This window comes from Macaca thibetana, chromosome 4, assembly GCF_024542745.1.
Source record: "Macaca thibetana thibetana isolate TM-01 chromosome 4, ASM2454274v1, whole genome shotgun sequence".
NCBI lineage: Eukaryota > Metazoa > Chordata > Mammalia > Primates > Cercopithecidae > Macaca > Macaca thibetana.
Window position 1 is genome coordinate 24,152,802 of NC_065581.1, and position 17,442 is coordinate 24,170,243.

At 40.4% G+C, this 17,442-nt stretch overlaps 1 protein-coding gene and 1 non-coding gene across 3 annotated transcripts in view; both read left to right on the plus strand.

The window, feature by feature from the left end:
• Positions 1–17,442, plus strand: part of ACOT13 (acyl-CoA thioesterase 13) — an 812,642-nt gene that overhangs the window by 261,623 nt on the left and 533,577 nt on the right. The window lies entirely within an intron of this gene.
• Positions 16,768–16,872, plus strand: LOC126954055 (small nucleolar RNA SNORD46). The gene has a single exon (XR_007725506.1). It is a non-coding gene; the product is annotated as a small nucleolar RNA SNORD46 (small nucleolar RNA).

A 17,442-nucleotide genomic window follows, 5' to 3' on the forward strand; every position in this document is an offset into this window, starting at 1 on the left:
CACTTTCATGCCCCTATGCCTTCACTCACAATGCTTATTTTCCCGAGAATAACCACCTGCCTATTCTCTGGTTATAAACTCAATATTCAAGGCCACATCAAGAAATAGAAGCAGTAATAATAATAACTAACATATATTTGCGTGGGAGGGATCATTAAAGCCTTTTATATGTATCAATTCATTTAATTTTCAAAAAACCCTATGAGGTCAGGACTAATATCATACACCCATTTTACAGGAAAGGAAATAGGCAAAGAGAGGATAACTCATCCAAGGATAATCAGTAACTGACATACACAAGATTTGAATTCAAGCAGCCTGACTCCAGAGGCTGTACGCTCTGCCAATATGCCAACATGTTCTTCTGTCTCTAGAAATGCCACCTTTTCTCTGCAGCTTCTCCTTGATCTCTCTCTCTCTCACCCCTTCTCACTCTCTCTCACACACACACTCAGACTTAATGTCTCTTCCTCAATAAATTCAGCACTTCGTACAAACACATTCTATCCCACTTATCTCTCTTTATTGTAGTGATTTGTTTACACATCTGTTCCTTCCATTAGAAGATGACCATTAGCTGCTTGGGTACAGAGAACATATCTTAATAAGTGGTGAACCCTCAGAATCAAATACATAAAACCTATGTGTTACTATTATATGGTTATTTAAAACAATTATTGCATTTTTATTCAGAGCCAAGCAATGTGCTGGCACTATAAAGGGATGATGAATAGGGGCACTAATGTTTTTGCATATCGTGTGTGTGTGTGTGTGTGTGTGTGTGTGTGTGTGTGTGTGTGTGTAAGAAGAAAAAGGATTTTCTAGGGAGGACTAAGTTTGGAGTATGAATATGGGTTCCCCAAAGCAAAGCTTCCCTCAATATAACATTTGAGTGGGAAAAACCCAGTCTGATGGCTAGCTCACCATTTCTATATCTAAGAGCAAAATCTTCCAGCCAATGAGTCTAGCCCATTGACACAGAGCTGCCAGTCATACTTCTCATTCCAGCAAGAGACTGAGGGAACAGCTAAACCCACCTAGTCAAGAGCAGAGTGAATTGTTTCCAGCAGTCCTGAATAAACGACCTGGTCTTTCATCCTTACATATGAAAGTACAACCTGAGTCATCAGACATCTGAGCACATACACAGGGAATAACAGATTCAGTGGGAAACATAAGGACTTCAGAAATCACAGAACTCTAAAAAGAATCTAATCAGTCTTCAAGAAGAAATTAAAGCCATAGGATAAAAATAGAATACTATGAAAAAGAACATCAAGTAGTTCAAAATAACAAATAACTAAAAGAAAAAGTTGAAAGCATTTCCTGGAAAGTAAAATAATCCCTCATTTTAAAAACGAAATTTAAAAAATTTTTTAAATGAAAAATATGAGACAATTGGTAAAGACATACAAATCAATCAAGGAGAAAAAGATAGCAGAAAACAATAATAGGGAAGAAGTTATCAGTAAAATAACAGAAAAAAATTTTCCAAAGCTATAGGATACAAAAATCTTCAGACTGAAAATGCCTGCCAAAGACTGGGTGCGGTGGCTCACACCTGTAATCCCAGCACTTTGGGAGGCTGAGGTGGGCATATTACTTGAGGTCAGGAGTTCGAGACCAGCCTGGCCAACACGGTGAAACCCCGGAGTGGAGGTTGCAGTGAGCAGAGTTCACCCCACTACACTCTAACCTGGTTGACAGAGTGATACTCCATCAAAAAGAAAAAGAGAGAGAGAGAGAGAGAGAGAGAGAGAGAGAGAGAGAGAGAGAGAGAGAGAAAGGAAAGAAAGAAAGAAAGAAAGAAAGAAAGAAAGAAAGAAAGAAAGAAAGAAAGAAAGAAAGAAAGAAAGAAAGAGACAAAGAAGGATGCCTGCGGCATATTCAATAATATGCATGGTTAAAACAAAAAGTCAGGTATGTTTTTTGTGAAATTTTTGGACACAGAAGATAAAAGGATCCAAGAAGCATCCCAGAGAACAGCAGCCCACCTACAAAATGATAAAAGTCACACTGGGGAAAGAGCAGGTATGATCTCTGCAAAAGATAGTAAGCGAGGTAACTGAGTCTACAGAAAATACATGTTCCTCTTATTGAGAAGAAAAGAGCAAAGCAATAGAAACTCTAGGAAGAAAATTTTTTAATAAACTGCACAAAGAAATGGTGGTTGTAACATGATGGGGAATAATTGATAGAGCATAAGAAAACTGAAGCCACTGGAAACTTGACCTTCCCACTAGACACACATTCTATTTCTGTAGAACAGAAACTGGGATTATTGAACCCACAGAGAAAAAAACAGAATCTTGTCACCTCAATAGTTTTGCAGTGACGATCGTTACAAAGTCAAACTAATGCAAGCTCTTCTTACTTGTTTTCAACTTTCAGAATCAAACTATAGCCAAAAGTCTAAATTATGATTGTAAAATGAACTGTTTGTGTGATAAATCTGATGATGTGAAAATGAAGGTAGTGCTAGCAAAATTCAGAAAGCAAAATAAAAAAAAAAAATGAGGAGATAAAAGTAGGGACACTAATAGCCTCATCTGGTTTAGTGAAGAGTCAAGAGTAACGATCTTAGTCTCTTTGGGCTGCAATAACAAAATACCATAGACTGGGTGGCTTATGAACAACCAGCATTTGTTTCTCACAGTTCTGGAGGCTAGGAAGTCACTTGGTGGAAGGGGGGACATTTGGTTTCTTTAGCCTCCTATAAGGGCACAAATCTCATTCATAAGGGCTCCAACCCCATGCCCCAGTCACCTCCCAAAGGCCTCACCTCCTAATACTATCACAGTAGGGGTTAGGCCTCAACATGTGAATTTTGTGGATATACAAACAATCAATCTGTAGCAGTAGCTGGCTAAAGTTTATAAAAATAAATAACGACTTAAGTTTATAATTTACAACTGTAAAGATAACTTAGTGAAAGAATTAAAAATAAAACATAACAAACAATGGAAAGAGGAGAGAATAAAATGAGAGAAAGTAAATGTAACCCTTCATCTTTAATTGTAAGAAATCAGGCTGGGCGCGGTGGCTCACACCTATAATCCCCGCACTTTGGAAGGTCGAGGCGGGTTTATCACTTGAGCTCAAGAGTTTGAGGACAGCATGGGCAACATGGAAAAATCCTATCTCTACTTAAAAAACAAAATACAAAAATTAGCTGGGTGTGGTGGTACATGCCTGTGGTTCCAGCTACTTGAGAGGCTGAGGCAGGAGGATCGCTTGAGCCAGGTCAAGGCTGCAGTGAGCTGAGGTCACACCAATGCACTCCAGCCTGGGTGACAGAGCCGGACCCTGTCTCAAAAAAAAAAGATAAATTATTATTATCTCCATTAATAAATTAAGAAATAGTAAACATAGTATTTAAAGTTATGGAAGAAGCCACTAGAAGTTCAATTTCAAACAGTTAAAGGAGATTGCCTCTGAGGGCTGGAGGAAGCCAGCGGTAAGGCAAGATGATTTTTACTCACATAACGAAGACAAGACCGTCCTAGTCACAGCCCTGGTCCCTGTAGTTCTTATACTGACTTTAATCTAATTTCTGTTGTGGTAGATGCTACAAAAAAAGAGGATACAATCATTAACAGAACCTTAAAACAAAAAGATTGATTCTAGTTTAAGGTTCTGGGAAAGCCTCAAAGGAAATGATATTTAATTTGTGTCTTGAAATATGAGTAGAAGTTAACCAGAGTGATCTTGCCTTCACGAGGGATTTTTTCTTTTTTTGTGGGAGGTTGCAGGTCGGAGGTAGTGGATGATGGGAAGAAAGAGAGAAGAGCTTTGCAGGCAGAGGCAACAGCATGTGCAAACACACAGAGCCAAGACTGAGTGAGGCACATTGAAAAACTGTAAGAAGTCCATCCTAGCTGAAGCAGCCCGTGAGCCCTGGGGTGAGCGTCTAGAGATGGCAAGGCCAACAAGCCCTGTCACCAAGCCACACACCTCCAGGAAGTACCATTTACAGTGACTGCAATGTAAACAGCACCTCCTAGAGCTGTGTAGCAGGACTACACTGGGGGAGCAGTTTGAGTAGTCGCAGAAGGTGGGGTTTGCTACAGAAGGACAAGATCAGACCAGAGGTGATGGGAGCCTTGAGGATCGAAGACAAGAGCAGAGAGAAGCCAGCATGGAGAGTGCGGCAGCGACTGAATCAGAAATGAATGCAAAGAGGGCAGAGGAGGGTTCTTGTTCTGTGCCCCAACCCTTAAGGTATGTTAGCTTTCTCTCCAAGTCCCTGTCTCTACAACATCACCAACTTCAGAATCAGAGGAATCATTTCCTTTGCCTTCTGAGAAATGGAAAATGTCAACAAGAAATGTTGGGCTTTTGTCATAATGGGACCGCTAACCAATGTTACCCTGTATCTTGCCCCTAAGTCAATTTTCTATCTGCTCTAGGAAAACAGGTGAGGCGGGAGAGGCTACCGTCTGTATGTTGCTAGTCAGCCTCTTCAGAGTACTGAATGATGAAACAGAACTCGGAAATGGAACAATGCAGAGAAAATAACTGAAATAGCTAAAATGTGTTGAGAGCTTCCTCTTTGCCAAGTAATGTGACAAATATCATTATGCATTTTTGCATTTAATATAATTTATCCTTGAAAGGATTCTAAGGATGACTACAGTTACTTTCTCCATTTTACAGATAAGGAAATCTGGGCTCAGAGAGATGAAGTGAGTCATCCAAGGTGGTCATGCAGCCAGAAAGTGATTCAACTAGTGTTAACACCCAGGTAGCCTGACTCAAAGCCTTCCCTCCCTGTGAACAGATTCTGTCAGAAAGAATGAGAAAGTAGATACAACTCATCTTTGCGTAATATGTCCCAGATTTAGCATATCTTTTAGCATAGGGCTCTGCACTTTTACACAGGATGCAAAAAAAGGGCAGGAAATATTCTATATAATATTTTTATATATAATAAAATATACATATTTATTTATTGAATTTTTATTTATTATATAGGCAATAAAACCACTACATGGGAATTCAGTCTAAACCATTGCAGGCAATGAAAGTAAGATTCCACTGAACTAGAGTGCTGAGCTAACAAAAGATTGGTCCAGAAAGCTATTTTTGTCTTCCCAGAAATTTTATAAGAACAAGTCTGTAATCCACAAGCTCCCTGAAGGTTGGTACCCTACCTTACTCATATTTCTCCCCAACACCTAGCACAGTATCTAATTCACAGGATGAATGTTTGCTAAATTGAGGTGTTCGAGTTGAAGAAACTGCAATAATTGTTCTCAGTAAACAGACCTGCCTGTGACCTGCACCAATCCATATGATACTGTTAAGAATCATATTCCTCATGCAGCATGTGAATGTCTTGCATGCTTTGACCTGTCTTAAAATGCATTCACTGGAATTCCTGGAAGGTGTAATGTGTTCATCTCCCACAAGAGATGTGTGCATTTTTATTTATTTAATTTATTTTTTGAGACAGAGTCTTGCTCGGTTGCCCAGGCTGGAATGCAATGGCATCATCTTGGCTCACTGCAACCTCTGCCTCCTGGGCTCAAGCAATTCTCCTGTCTCAGCCTCCTGAGTAACTGGGACTACAGGCACCTGCCACCAAGCCCGGCTAATTCTTGTATTTTTAGTAGAGACGGAGTTTCACCATATTGGTAAGGCTGGCCTCAAACTCCTGACCTCAGGTGATCTGCCCGCCTTGGCCTCCCAAAGTGCTGGGATTACAAGCGTGAGCCACCATGCCCTACCGATGTGTGCATTTTTAACTATGCGAGTACAGCTCAACTCTGATTGAGGGAGGCAGGAGAGCCTAGTGTTAAGTTAAGCATGCAAGCTTCGGAGTCAGAGTATGCATTCAAGTTTTGGCTCTATCATTTTGCAGACTTGCAAAGGTAGGGCATTGGCCAAATCACTACAACTCTCTGGGCCTCAGTTTCCTCATCTCTCAAGAATGATTAAAAATTTGTACCTACTGGGGTTGCTGTTGAGGATTAAATGAGTTAACACAGCTAAAGCAATCAGAGCAATGACTTACACAGAGCTAGCACTTAATGTTAATTGTTACTATCTGGGGCAAGGCCCATTTAAAACACACCTGTTTAAGGCTCCAATAGAGGCATAAGGCTCCCAATTTGCCTGTGAACACGTGTGCTTTCACCTCTACAGTCACCCCTACTGTCGGATCTGAAGTGATTTGGAACTCACCAGACAGGGCACTGACCTTTTCAACATCAAGTTTAATTAAGCCTAGTGCATAGCTAAAGTGTGATGTTTCATGTCTTTCCATGTAGTTCAGTGAGAAAGATTTATTAACTCATTAAAATGTCGTGCTAGTTATTTTCAGCCTTTCAGAATGACTGTGACTTCCAGCCAGCTATTTATCCCAAAAAAGACCCAGAATAGACTCTGACTTTATGAACTTCCTAGACCTGAATCTATGTTACCGGATCATGTTGCTCCAACATTAGGAATCAAAAGCTTCAATGAATGTGGTGGCTGATTTAGACTCACCTGCCTCGGGTGACATTCAAAAGGTTGCTGATGTGTCATGGTGAGGCTGTGCCAGGCTGGCACCAGAGCCTGCTTATTCCTTCCATGGGGTGGAACTGGCTGAAGAGGCTGGGCAATCCGGGTCCAAGGAGCTGAGTCTCTGCCGTGTATTGACTGTCTTGCTTCTTGCGGACTGACTGCTTGAGCACATCAAGTTCATCCACCCCACTTTCCATTTGGCCCATTGCACTGTTTCTATTTCCAAGACATAATCTCAGTCATGTCCCCATCAGCCTCACCCTAACTCTTCATTCAAGTTGCAAATGTATATTCTCCTCTGAGGAGGCTTGCTTTTGAGGAAGATAGTAGAAATTCCCCCAAATTCCCTTCTCACTCCCATCCTGCAAAATGTGCCTACCCTAGAGTGTAATAATAAATCCACACTTTTATTTTTGCTTACTCTTTCTAGTGTTTTCTGGTTAAATTAGAAGCAGCAGAACATAGTGGCTAATAATGTGAGCTGAGAAGGGGTGAATCTAGACTGTTCAATTTACTAGTTGTGTGACTTTAAACAAATTATTTACTCCATGTCTTACACACTTCATCAATAAAATAAAAGTAATGGTACCTTCCTCATAGGGCTCTAGTGATTATTTTTTAATCCATGTAAGGGCTTTAGAAGAGTATCTATCAAGTAAAGATTAATACTGATATTTTTGTTCTTGCAACTATTTATTGTTCTTGCAGCTAGTTGTTGTTCTCATTGTTTTTGTTACAGTCCTCCTAGTGGGCAAGGACTCAGTCACTCACTCATAGTGCCAAGCAGAGATTCATACTTAATAATGTTCTTTTGATAATGGCTAATGATGGGAATAAGAATGAGGGAAGAAGATGCCAAATAAGATCTAGGCTTTTAATAAATTAAGGGAGCAAAAATGATTTCCCTAGCAGTCAAATTTCTAAATGCATTTCCACCATCATCTCCAGCTTCCTATTCATTAATACAATTTCCTGCTTTCGAATATTGAGCACCAAACAGGAAATTAGTTTGAGGATGATGGTCTCCAGCCAAAGAAAGGAAAGCAATTTCCATGGCACGTAACCAGACACCTTTTCTAGGATATCCTCGGAAACTGGATGTAACCAGCATGGACCTCGAAGTACTTTCAGTGGACCTTAAAGTTTCACTCCTAGAAATGAAGGGCAAAATTGCACTTCCTCCTCTGAATAACCCAAATGATCATCCAAATTTTATTTTCTACCCGGAGACTGCCTGTCAGAAATGCAAATGCAGAAGGATGTGACACTGCAGCTGGTGGAAAATGGGAGGCTTTCCGGTGGTGAACCCCTCTTTGTGTCAGGGTCACTTGTGCACAGGAACAGCAAAGCCAGGATATGGAGCCTGCTTTCGGCCTGGTTTACTCTCTGGCAGCTGGAGACATGATGCTCTACATGGCAGAGGGCCCAATAAACCTTTTATTGATGATGAAGACAATATATAGATCCTCACACGAACATGACGCCTGAACAGGTATCTGGTTGCCAACTAGTATTTTACCAGAAGCCTAATACCTTGAGCGCTTCACAGATGACGACAATCACATGATAGAAACTTTCCAATGTACTATTCATATCATCTGTGGCTATTCTATGTAGGCTGCAGGGGATGGAATCAGCCATAGTTAAGGCTCTAAGGTAGCTACGAAGACAAATTCCCCAAATTTTACATGTAAACAGTTTTGATGTTCAATGCTGTGAAGCTTACCAAAGCTAATGTCAAGATGATTACATAGCACGTAGAATGGGCTTGCTCCATCCTACTCTCATACACACACATACTCACGCCATCAGTGCCAATACCATCTCCCCTCTTTTTCTAAGGGACATCCTAAAAATTAATCAGCAGCTTTAGTTAAAAAAAAAAAAAGTTATGAATCTAGCAGATCAAGGTAACGTAAGTATAGCAAGACTGAAAATAGAGCTCTGGGCAGTATGTTTGTTAATAATGAAAAAGAACCAAGAAAGAAACTGTTCTGGCTCAAAAGTAGGTAGTAGAGAAGCAGAAAGATGCCAGGGAAAGTTGCCAGCAGTTTCAAAAGAAGATGCCAAAAACCAAGTAAGAATAAAACAAGCTAATAATTAATATTTCACAGCTGCTGAATGCTTACTCTGTGCCGAGTGCTATACATACATTCTGCCTTAAATCCTCACCGGTGGACAAAGTAGCATAGTAGTATTATTTCTCCTTTCCATAAGGGAAAAAAACTGCACCTCAGAGAGGTTAGAAAAGTTGCCTAAGTCACACAGTAAGTGTCAAAGCCAAAACTAAAACCAAGTCCACCTGATGCTGCCTGTGTACTTAAGCACTAGTGACAAGGGAAGTGACCTGAGATGGAAGAGAAAGAGAGTCAAGGAGGTAGCAGGAGCTGGCAAGGCCAGGGTGGTCTGTGAACAAGGGATTCTGACTCAGAGAATCTTATGAAAAGTCAAGCTCGGCCAGGCACGGTGGCTCACGCCTGTCATCTCAGCACTTTGGGAGGCCAAGGCGGGTGGATCACGAGGTTAGGAGTTTGAGACCAGCCTGGCCAACATGATGAAACCCCGTCTCTACTAAAAATATACAAATTAGCCAGGCATGGTGGCAGGCACCTGTAATCCCAGCTACACAGGAAGCTGAGGCAGGAGAATTGCTTAAACCTGGGTGATGGAGGTTGCAGTGAGCCAAGATTGTGCCACCACACTCCAAACTGAGTGACAGAGACTCTATCTCAAAAAAAAAAAAAAATTCAACCTCACCATTGTCTGCTCATGGCATGTACACTACTTGAGTGTTCTTAGAAAGGAGCTGCCTAATGCTTAACCAGAGCTGGCATGTCCAAATCCTACCCACATACCTAATCTCAGTTCAAATGCTACTTCTTCCACAAAGTCTTTGCTGATTTCTCAAATGGAAATGGAAATGATCCCTCTCCCTCCACTGAACATCTTCATCTTTATTTCTCTAATGCCCTTCAGCCCTTTCTATCTTATAAGGTAGTTATTTAAATCCATGTCACCCATTTCAACAAATATTGGTCACCCACCATTAGACAGGAAAATGTTGAACTTGTTAACATCCAATGGATATGAAATTCTAGTGACAGATGGCTCACTCTCCTCTAAAGATGTGAGCTCCTCTTTCACTAAGTAGATTTGGGGGCTTGGTGCAGCGGCTCATGCCTGTAATCCCAACACTTTGAGAGGCCAAAGCAGGGAGATCACATGAGGCCAGAAGTTCAAGACTGGCCTGGCCAATATGGAGAAGCTCTGTCTCTATTAATAATACAAAAACTAGCTGGTTTTGGTGATGCACGTCTATAATCTCAGCTACTTAGGAGGCTGAGGCAGGAGAATCGCTTGAACCCAGGAGGTGAAGGTTGCAGTGAGCCGAGATCACGCCACTGCAGTCCAGCCTGGTGGCAGAGTGAGACTCTGTTTCAGAAAAAAAAAAACAAAAAGTAGATTTGGGAAGGTGTCTGCCAAGCTCAGGTCTGCATTTTCAGTCTTTCTTTCATCTAGCTGGAGTCATGTGGCTGAGGTCTGTCCAACCGTATGTGGGCAGAAATAACTACACCTCACCCACGCCTGGCCTTTAAGAAGCTCCCCTGTGATTCTGGTCTCCCTCTTTTGCCATCTTCCGGCTGGATGCCAACAGGTGGAGCAACCTGGGAGCCATGAGTAAAGTGCCATTGTCCCTGTCAGCCTGGTTCTCTAAATAACTGTGTGGCAATACACTTCCCCATCCCTTGTCTCACACCTTAATTTTATGTGAACACTTGTTTATATTTATATAAATTTATATGTTGTTAAACCACTGAAATGTTATAGTTATCTGCTTAAATAAACAAGAGGTGTAAGATTCAGCCACTACTATGGTAAATTCAGGAGGTATCAGGTCTGTACAGAAACCCTGAGGCCTAGGGCTTCGATAGTTAACACACAGCAGGGATGGAACTCCAGCCTTATGCCCATGCAAGGCAGAAAAAAAAAAAAAGACATGACTGCACACTGGAGATGGACCTTATAAGAATATACATGTGGCTGGGCACGGTGGCTCACTCCTACAATTCCAGCAGTTTGGGAGGCCAAGGAAGGGGGTTCACTTGAGGTCAGGAGTTTGAGACCAGCCTGGCCAGCATGGTGAAACCCCATCTCTACTAAAAATACAAAAATTACCCGGGCATGGTGGCACAAGCCTGTAATCCCAGCTACTCAGGAGGCTGTGGCAGGAGAATTGCTTGAACCTGGGAGGCAGAGCTTACAGTGAGCCAAGATCATGCCACTGCACTCCAGCCTGGGCAACAGAGTAAGACTCCATCTCAAAAAAAAAAAAAAAAGGAATAAAAGAAAAAGAATGCACACCTGATTGAAACCCTGGCAGTATGGAAAATACTGGAAAGTTCTCAATGTTAACAATTATTTTAAAAATTACATGAAAACTACTGGAATGAAAGTCTATAAATATGGAAAACCTGATGCCAATTAATTTTTGTAGAATTCTTAAGAAAATTCAAAACATGAACAAAATGTTATACGACTCATAAATGTACTGTGTTTATCAATGGCTCATTATTAAAGAGGGTCTCTGGACTATGGATTTTCACTGCTTTTGCAAGACAACACTGAGGTGGGAATTCTGTACATGAGCAATAGTATAGGAGTTTAACAGGTAGTGGTGTTCTTGTGTTGAATCATTGTGTGAATTTAAATGTACTTCTTTGAGACAAAGTTTCAATTTTGTTGCCTAGGCTGGAGTGCAGTGGCTTGATCTCAGCTCACTGCAACCTCCGCCTCCCAGGTTCAAGTGATTATCCTGCCTCAGCCTCCCAATTAACTGGGATTACAGGTGTCTGCCAGCACGCCCAGTTAATTTTTTGTATTTTTAGTAGAGATGCAGTTTCACCATGTTTGTCAGGCTGTTCTCGAACTCCTGACCTCAGGTGATCCACCCATCTCGACCTCCCAAAGTGCTGAGATCCCAGATGTGAGCCACTGCACCTGGCCTTAAATGTACTTCTTATATATAGGTAGGTTTAATTTTTATATAGTTGCTTAATAGTTCTGCGATTAATCGGCCATTGAAAAATGAGTCTTTGCTAATTGTCGGGATTTTTTTACTCACTTTTGTGACAGCTTCTGGATATCCTCACTCATTTTATATATTCCGTCTGTTATTATAACAAAAACTTCTCAATTTGGGTGTATAAAACTTTGTTTTCTTTGCTAATAAAGAGTTGGTGTTGGCTGGGTGCAGTGGCTCACGCCTGCAATCCCAGCACTTTGGGAAGCCGAGGTGGGTGCATCACCTGAGGTCAGGAGTTCGAGACCAACCTAACCAACATGGTGAAATCCCGTCTTTACTAAAAATACAAATAAAATAAAGCCAGGCGTGGTGGTGAGCGCCTGTAATCCCAACTACTCAGAAGGCTGAGGCAAGAGAATTGCTTGAACCCAGGAGACAGAGGTTCCAGTGAGCCGACACAATGCCACTGCACTCCAGCCTCAGTGACAGAGCGAGACTCCATCTCAAAAAAGAAGGAAAAAAAAGAGTTGGTGTCAATTTTTAAGTACGTAAATTTTCTCATGAAGTATGGTTTTATGTGATTATTACTTTCATGCATTGTCCTTTACTCTGTCATTATTTCTGGCTGTTATTTGATATTTTACTTTGAATTAAGGACCAAGAACTGTGATAGGAGAATATGTGGTGTTTAATCTGAGGAAGAAAGCATACACTCTCACCATCAAATGTAATGCTAGTTATGAGTTTTTAATAAATACCTTAACACAGGTTTTTAAAGTGAGAAAAAAAGAATATGAGACCTCTCCCTAACATAGGTTCCCTCATGCAACAGTCTGGACTTGCTTGAATTGCTTGAAGCCGGGCGAATTAGTTTATGAATGGCAAATTAGAAACAGCCTACTCTCCAAGGCTCCTAGAAACAGCATGGAAACAAGACTTCTTGCTATCCACCCTAGCCTCTTGGTAGTTACAAAAAAAAAAAAAAAAAAAAAAAAAAAAAAAACCTATTCAAGTCAAATCCAATTCTATAACATGCAGGTCTCAAACATATACTACCCAAGTAGTTTGGGACTCCCAAATCAAAAGAATAGACATAATATTGGTCTAAGAACCATGAAAGCTCTAGGACATTGGCAAAAGGAAATGTGAAAGACTTCTACAACGCAGAGTATAAACGTGTCATGCAAGCAAAGAATCCAAAGATAAGCCCACAATAAAAACGTGCAGGCCATACAAGGAAAGGAACCCTGATGAGAGAAGCTGAGCAGACACAACAGATGGGAGAACAGGCACTTAAGGAAACAAATATAATTTGTAAAAGTGTGGGTATCTATAACTGAATATTTACATATGTTCAAAATTATTAAAATTGTAAAAGGCGTAGAAAATGTAATGAAAGAACAAGATATCTGAAAAGACAAAAAGAAAACCAAATTTGAGAAAACCAAATAGAGCTTCTAAAAATGAAAACCATAGTCATTAATCTTAAAAACAAAATGAAAGAAAAAAACAGCAGATTGGATGCAGCTAAAAAAAGATTTAAGGAACTGAAGAAAGAGCTGAAATGATTACCCATAACCCAGAATAAAGATATAAATGAATAAAAATATAAAAGAAAGACTGAGACTTGGAAAAAGAATTAAATATCCTCTGTGTATCCAAAAAGAGACAAAAGAGAGAAAAAGTGAAATGAGGTAATACTTGATAGTATCTGAGAATTTTCCAGAATTAGGAGAGAAAATATGAAAAATAGAAATAGCAAAATAGAATGAAGTCAAAATATATGTAAATTGAATTAACTTCCTATATAAAAGAAAATGATTCATAGATTAATTTTTTTAAATCCAGTTATTTGCCATTTAAAAGACATACTCTTATAATGGTACAGAAAGGATGAAAGAGAATGAAAAAAGTTATGGCTATTCTCACACTAACCAAAAAGTGCTGTCACAGTAGTAGTGATATCCAAAGAAAAAACATAGCCCTTTAGCAAGACCATGAATTTATTTGTCTAGTCCATTGAAATGCAAACTGCTTCTGATTCTCCTTCCTCATAGGAATTGAGAAGAACGCCTATCCCAGAACAATAGCCACATAAAACGAACAGAGGCTGTGTTCATCTTCTCTAATAAAGATACTGCATCTGGCACAAGCTTTTGTAATTGAGGCTACTACTTTAAGTGATGGTAGTACATTATCATCACCATGATCCATTCACTTTTTGCTGTAGCCGGACTAGTAAATTAAACAGGGATGTAACGGGGACTACTACCCTTGCATCCTTTACATTTTTGAGGATAGCACTAATACCTTCCATTCCCTCAATATGTGATATTTTATTTTACTGGTCTGGGAGGGGGCATTTCAGAGGCTTCTACTTGGCCTTTTCTACTATAATACCTCTTATTCTATGATTCATAGGTCCTTCCAGTAGAAGACAGCTTAAAATTATAAAAAATAAGAAAAGCTATAGTTCATGGGGACTCACGTGTGAAGATTCTGTCAACAGCTAACAATGGTGATTCTGATTATACATTTGGGACTGAAGAAATATGACCACTCACTGGGTCCGTGAATGCAGAGAACCCACTGTGCGATGGACTTTGGTGAGGACTCCATTTATTATCTCACTCTCATATGTCCTACTGTAATAGAGACCACGTGTTACTTTGGGTCTTCAAGAATCAGTGTCAACTTGGAATCCAACAGTGCTCAAAAAAGCTTTGCATTTCCCTTTTGTCAGTGTCTAGATTATCTGAGGAATTGGCTTGTAGGTAACTTTGGGGAAGGACTTGAGGAATTACTAAACTGCCTATGCCAGGGTGTTTCTGAGTCCTCCTCGTAAGGACCCAGCTTCTTCAGCTGATGGGTTCTGACTAAAAAATAGTTCAGGATGAAACCCAGCCAAAGGATGTTCACTGTTTATTGGAACAGCTGACCTCAGCCTTCTGCTCAACCATTCTTTACTCCACTTGATAAAATACATTAAGCACACCCTTGATAGCTGCCCATACATCTTGCCTTTAGAAACACTATATCCTGTTGACCATCTTTACAGATCCTGCAAGTCAAGGCCTTCTGGTTGTCATTCCAATGTTGCTGTCCATAATAATTCCCACCTTGCTTCCGATGGTTAAGTGCTATTCTGGGATCCCTATTATCTTTACTGCTGCTAGAGAACTCAGTTTTCCAATGGCATCTCCTACTTTCCACCTTATCTAGTATAGCCACTACTGAGCTTCTCTAAAATGCTGGTGTTCACCAGTACACTGAACACCTTGACAAATGTTGTGCCTGCAAGCTCTCCTAACACTTCTCTGTTTTATATAGGAGACTCAATCTGGCATGCTCATATCATTGTGCCTTTTGATCCCTTCCTCCATAGTCTGCCATCACAGTCTGGCATCTCTACTTCATGTAATTGGAACATGTGCTTTTTGCAATCTTCCAAGAGTCATCCCAGCAGCACATGAGATCCGTCTTTCAGGACCTTTGCTGGGGGGGTTAAATCCTGTGTCACCAGGGCATGGCCCCAAATTTACAAACTCTTCCTTATCCAGTTATATACTCTTCCCCCAGTTGATCCAACACCCTCAGAATTAACTCTAGGCATGCCACCCTGTTTCTTGCAGGAGGGTAAGCATTTTCTAGTAAGTGGGCTCTGCTCCCATTTGAGGCCTCTGCATAGACTTCAGGTAATGAGGGGCCTCTACCTTCCAACAAAGGAGAACGGATCATTTCCACACATGCAAATGGTTCAGAGGAAAGTGGAGGAGGTTCCAAGTTCTCAAGTGCATGTACCCTGATTGTCCTACACCAAGTCCTGGGGTTCTAATCCTTCCCCATTAAGGACTTGACATTGGGGGAAACTTGCCTAGGCTGAGAACTCAGTATCTCTTATTAAGTACTAGTTCTGATCTTCAGCTCTATCTGCTTTTGAATGTGGGGGAAAAGTATTCTTTTAAGTGTTACCAGTGCAGTCCTCTGAATTTCACGCTTGGCTTTGAATGGTTAATAGAACTGAGTCTGTCATTTGTTTTTCAATTCTTAAAGCATGCTTAGTGAAAGCAACCTAATTCCATAATCTGCCTTAGAGTTACTATTTCTGCACATACCTCCTGTGAAAGAAAAGTAAAATATCAGGACCTCAAACTCACTATGCCAAAGGGAAAGTTAAGCTTGGGAGCTGAGTCACACCAAAAACAAACAACAACAAAACTGCTTTTCTTTTGTTCCCAGATAGCTGTAATTTCACATGCTTACTTTATCTTATGTGAAACATAGATTTACTGAGTGCGAGACAAATGCCTAATTGACTTTTTCCCCTACTGTCTTTTTAATCACGTAAAATGTAGATTCACTGAGTACTACTCAAAGGCTCACAAGACTATAATCAGTTGCCTTATTGCTTGCCCTCCCTCACTTTTTTCTTCCCCTCCTGCTTGCTCTTTCCCCTTAAATGCTGAAATTTCCAAAATCCTTTAGGGAAAAAGCACCGGTCACAGATCCTACAGTAACTTTTGTTCTTATTCCCAGGCACGTCCCCAACCTCAGCAAAATAAACTTCTAATCAACTGAGATCTGTCTCAGTCCCTTTTTGGTTTACACTCCAAACTCCACAGGCATTGCGCTAGTTAGTGCATCCCTTTCAACCTATATACTGTCCCAGTTTGCTGCAGATGAAAATCTTCACAACCACACTGCTACAACCTGCCAGAGACTATCAAAACTCCATTTACCTCCAGTGATGAGATATCCATTGCTGTCAGGCCCGCAAGTTATCCATTCCCAGAATTCCATCCTGAAAAATCTATTTCCAAAGCCTAAGCTCTTCTGATACCCTGTCTTAAGTTGGGCCCCCTAGATGCAGAACCTGAGATGGGGATTCTTCTATAGTTTATTGAGGGATGGTTCATAAGAGGAGTGGGAGAAGCAGGACAGGGTGGAGGGGAAAGTAAAGCAAGATGTGGCCCGAGATGCAGATTACAAGTATTGCAAGATGTAGTCGAAAAGTACCTGCAGCCTGATCCCATCTTGAGACAAAGGGATGCAGAGTGTGCAACTCCAATGCACACACTGCATCAGAGTTAGTCCCACCTTGAAGCAAAGGGATGACACCTTTCTTTTTCGGTCAGTCTGTTGTTGACTGCAAGCTATTAATGCAAGGAGGGAACATCCCGGCCAAGGCAGCTTCTGTTCGACTGTGGGCAATTCTCTGAAGCAAGTAAACAGTCACTCGGAGGTGATGAAAAAGCATCCCTAGGTGTAGTTGTGACCATCTTGGTCAGCTATGTGCCACTTGCCAGTGCAAGGACTTGTCATAGTTACAGTGGCTGTGCTAAAGTGAAAGAACACACATAGCATTTGACAGGTGGGTGCACCAGCCGAGTGAAATGGGATCTGGGTAGAGCACTCACAGCACACATTTACCCATGAGTCAATGAACAAACAGAAAATTACAAAACCTATTTAAAGCCAAATGACCATAAAAAATAATTTACATCAAAATCTGAGGTTATAGCTAATATGATACACACTAGTAAATTTATAGCCTCAAAAGCATGTTAGAAATGAATAAAGCCAAAATGTAATTAGAAAGGCATTCAACTTAAGGAATTATAGAAAACACACAGAAAGCAGAAGAAAGGAAGTATTTTTGATAAGAGCAATAAGGAAATAGAAAAAAATAGTACAAAGGATTAAAAAATGTGTTGTTTTAGAAAACATTAATAAAAACAAATATCTGGCAATATTGAACAAGAAACAGAAAAGCAGATGTAAACAATATTGGAAATGGAAAGAGAACATGACTACATTTAGGCAAGAGTTTTTAAAAGGTCTAAAAATATCATAAATAACTTTTGCCAAATAAATTTGAAAATATGAAAGAAATGAACAATTTTTTAAAG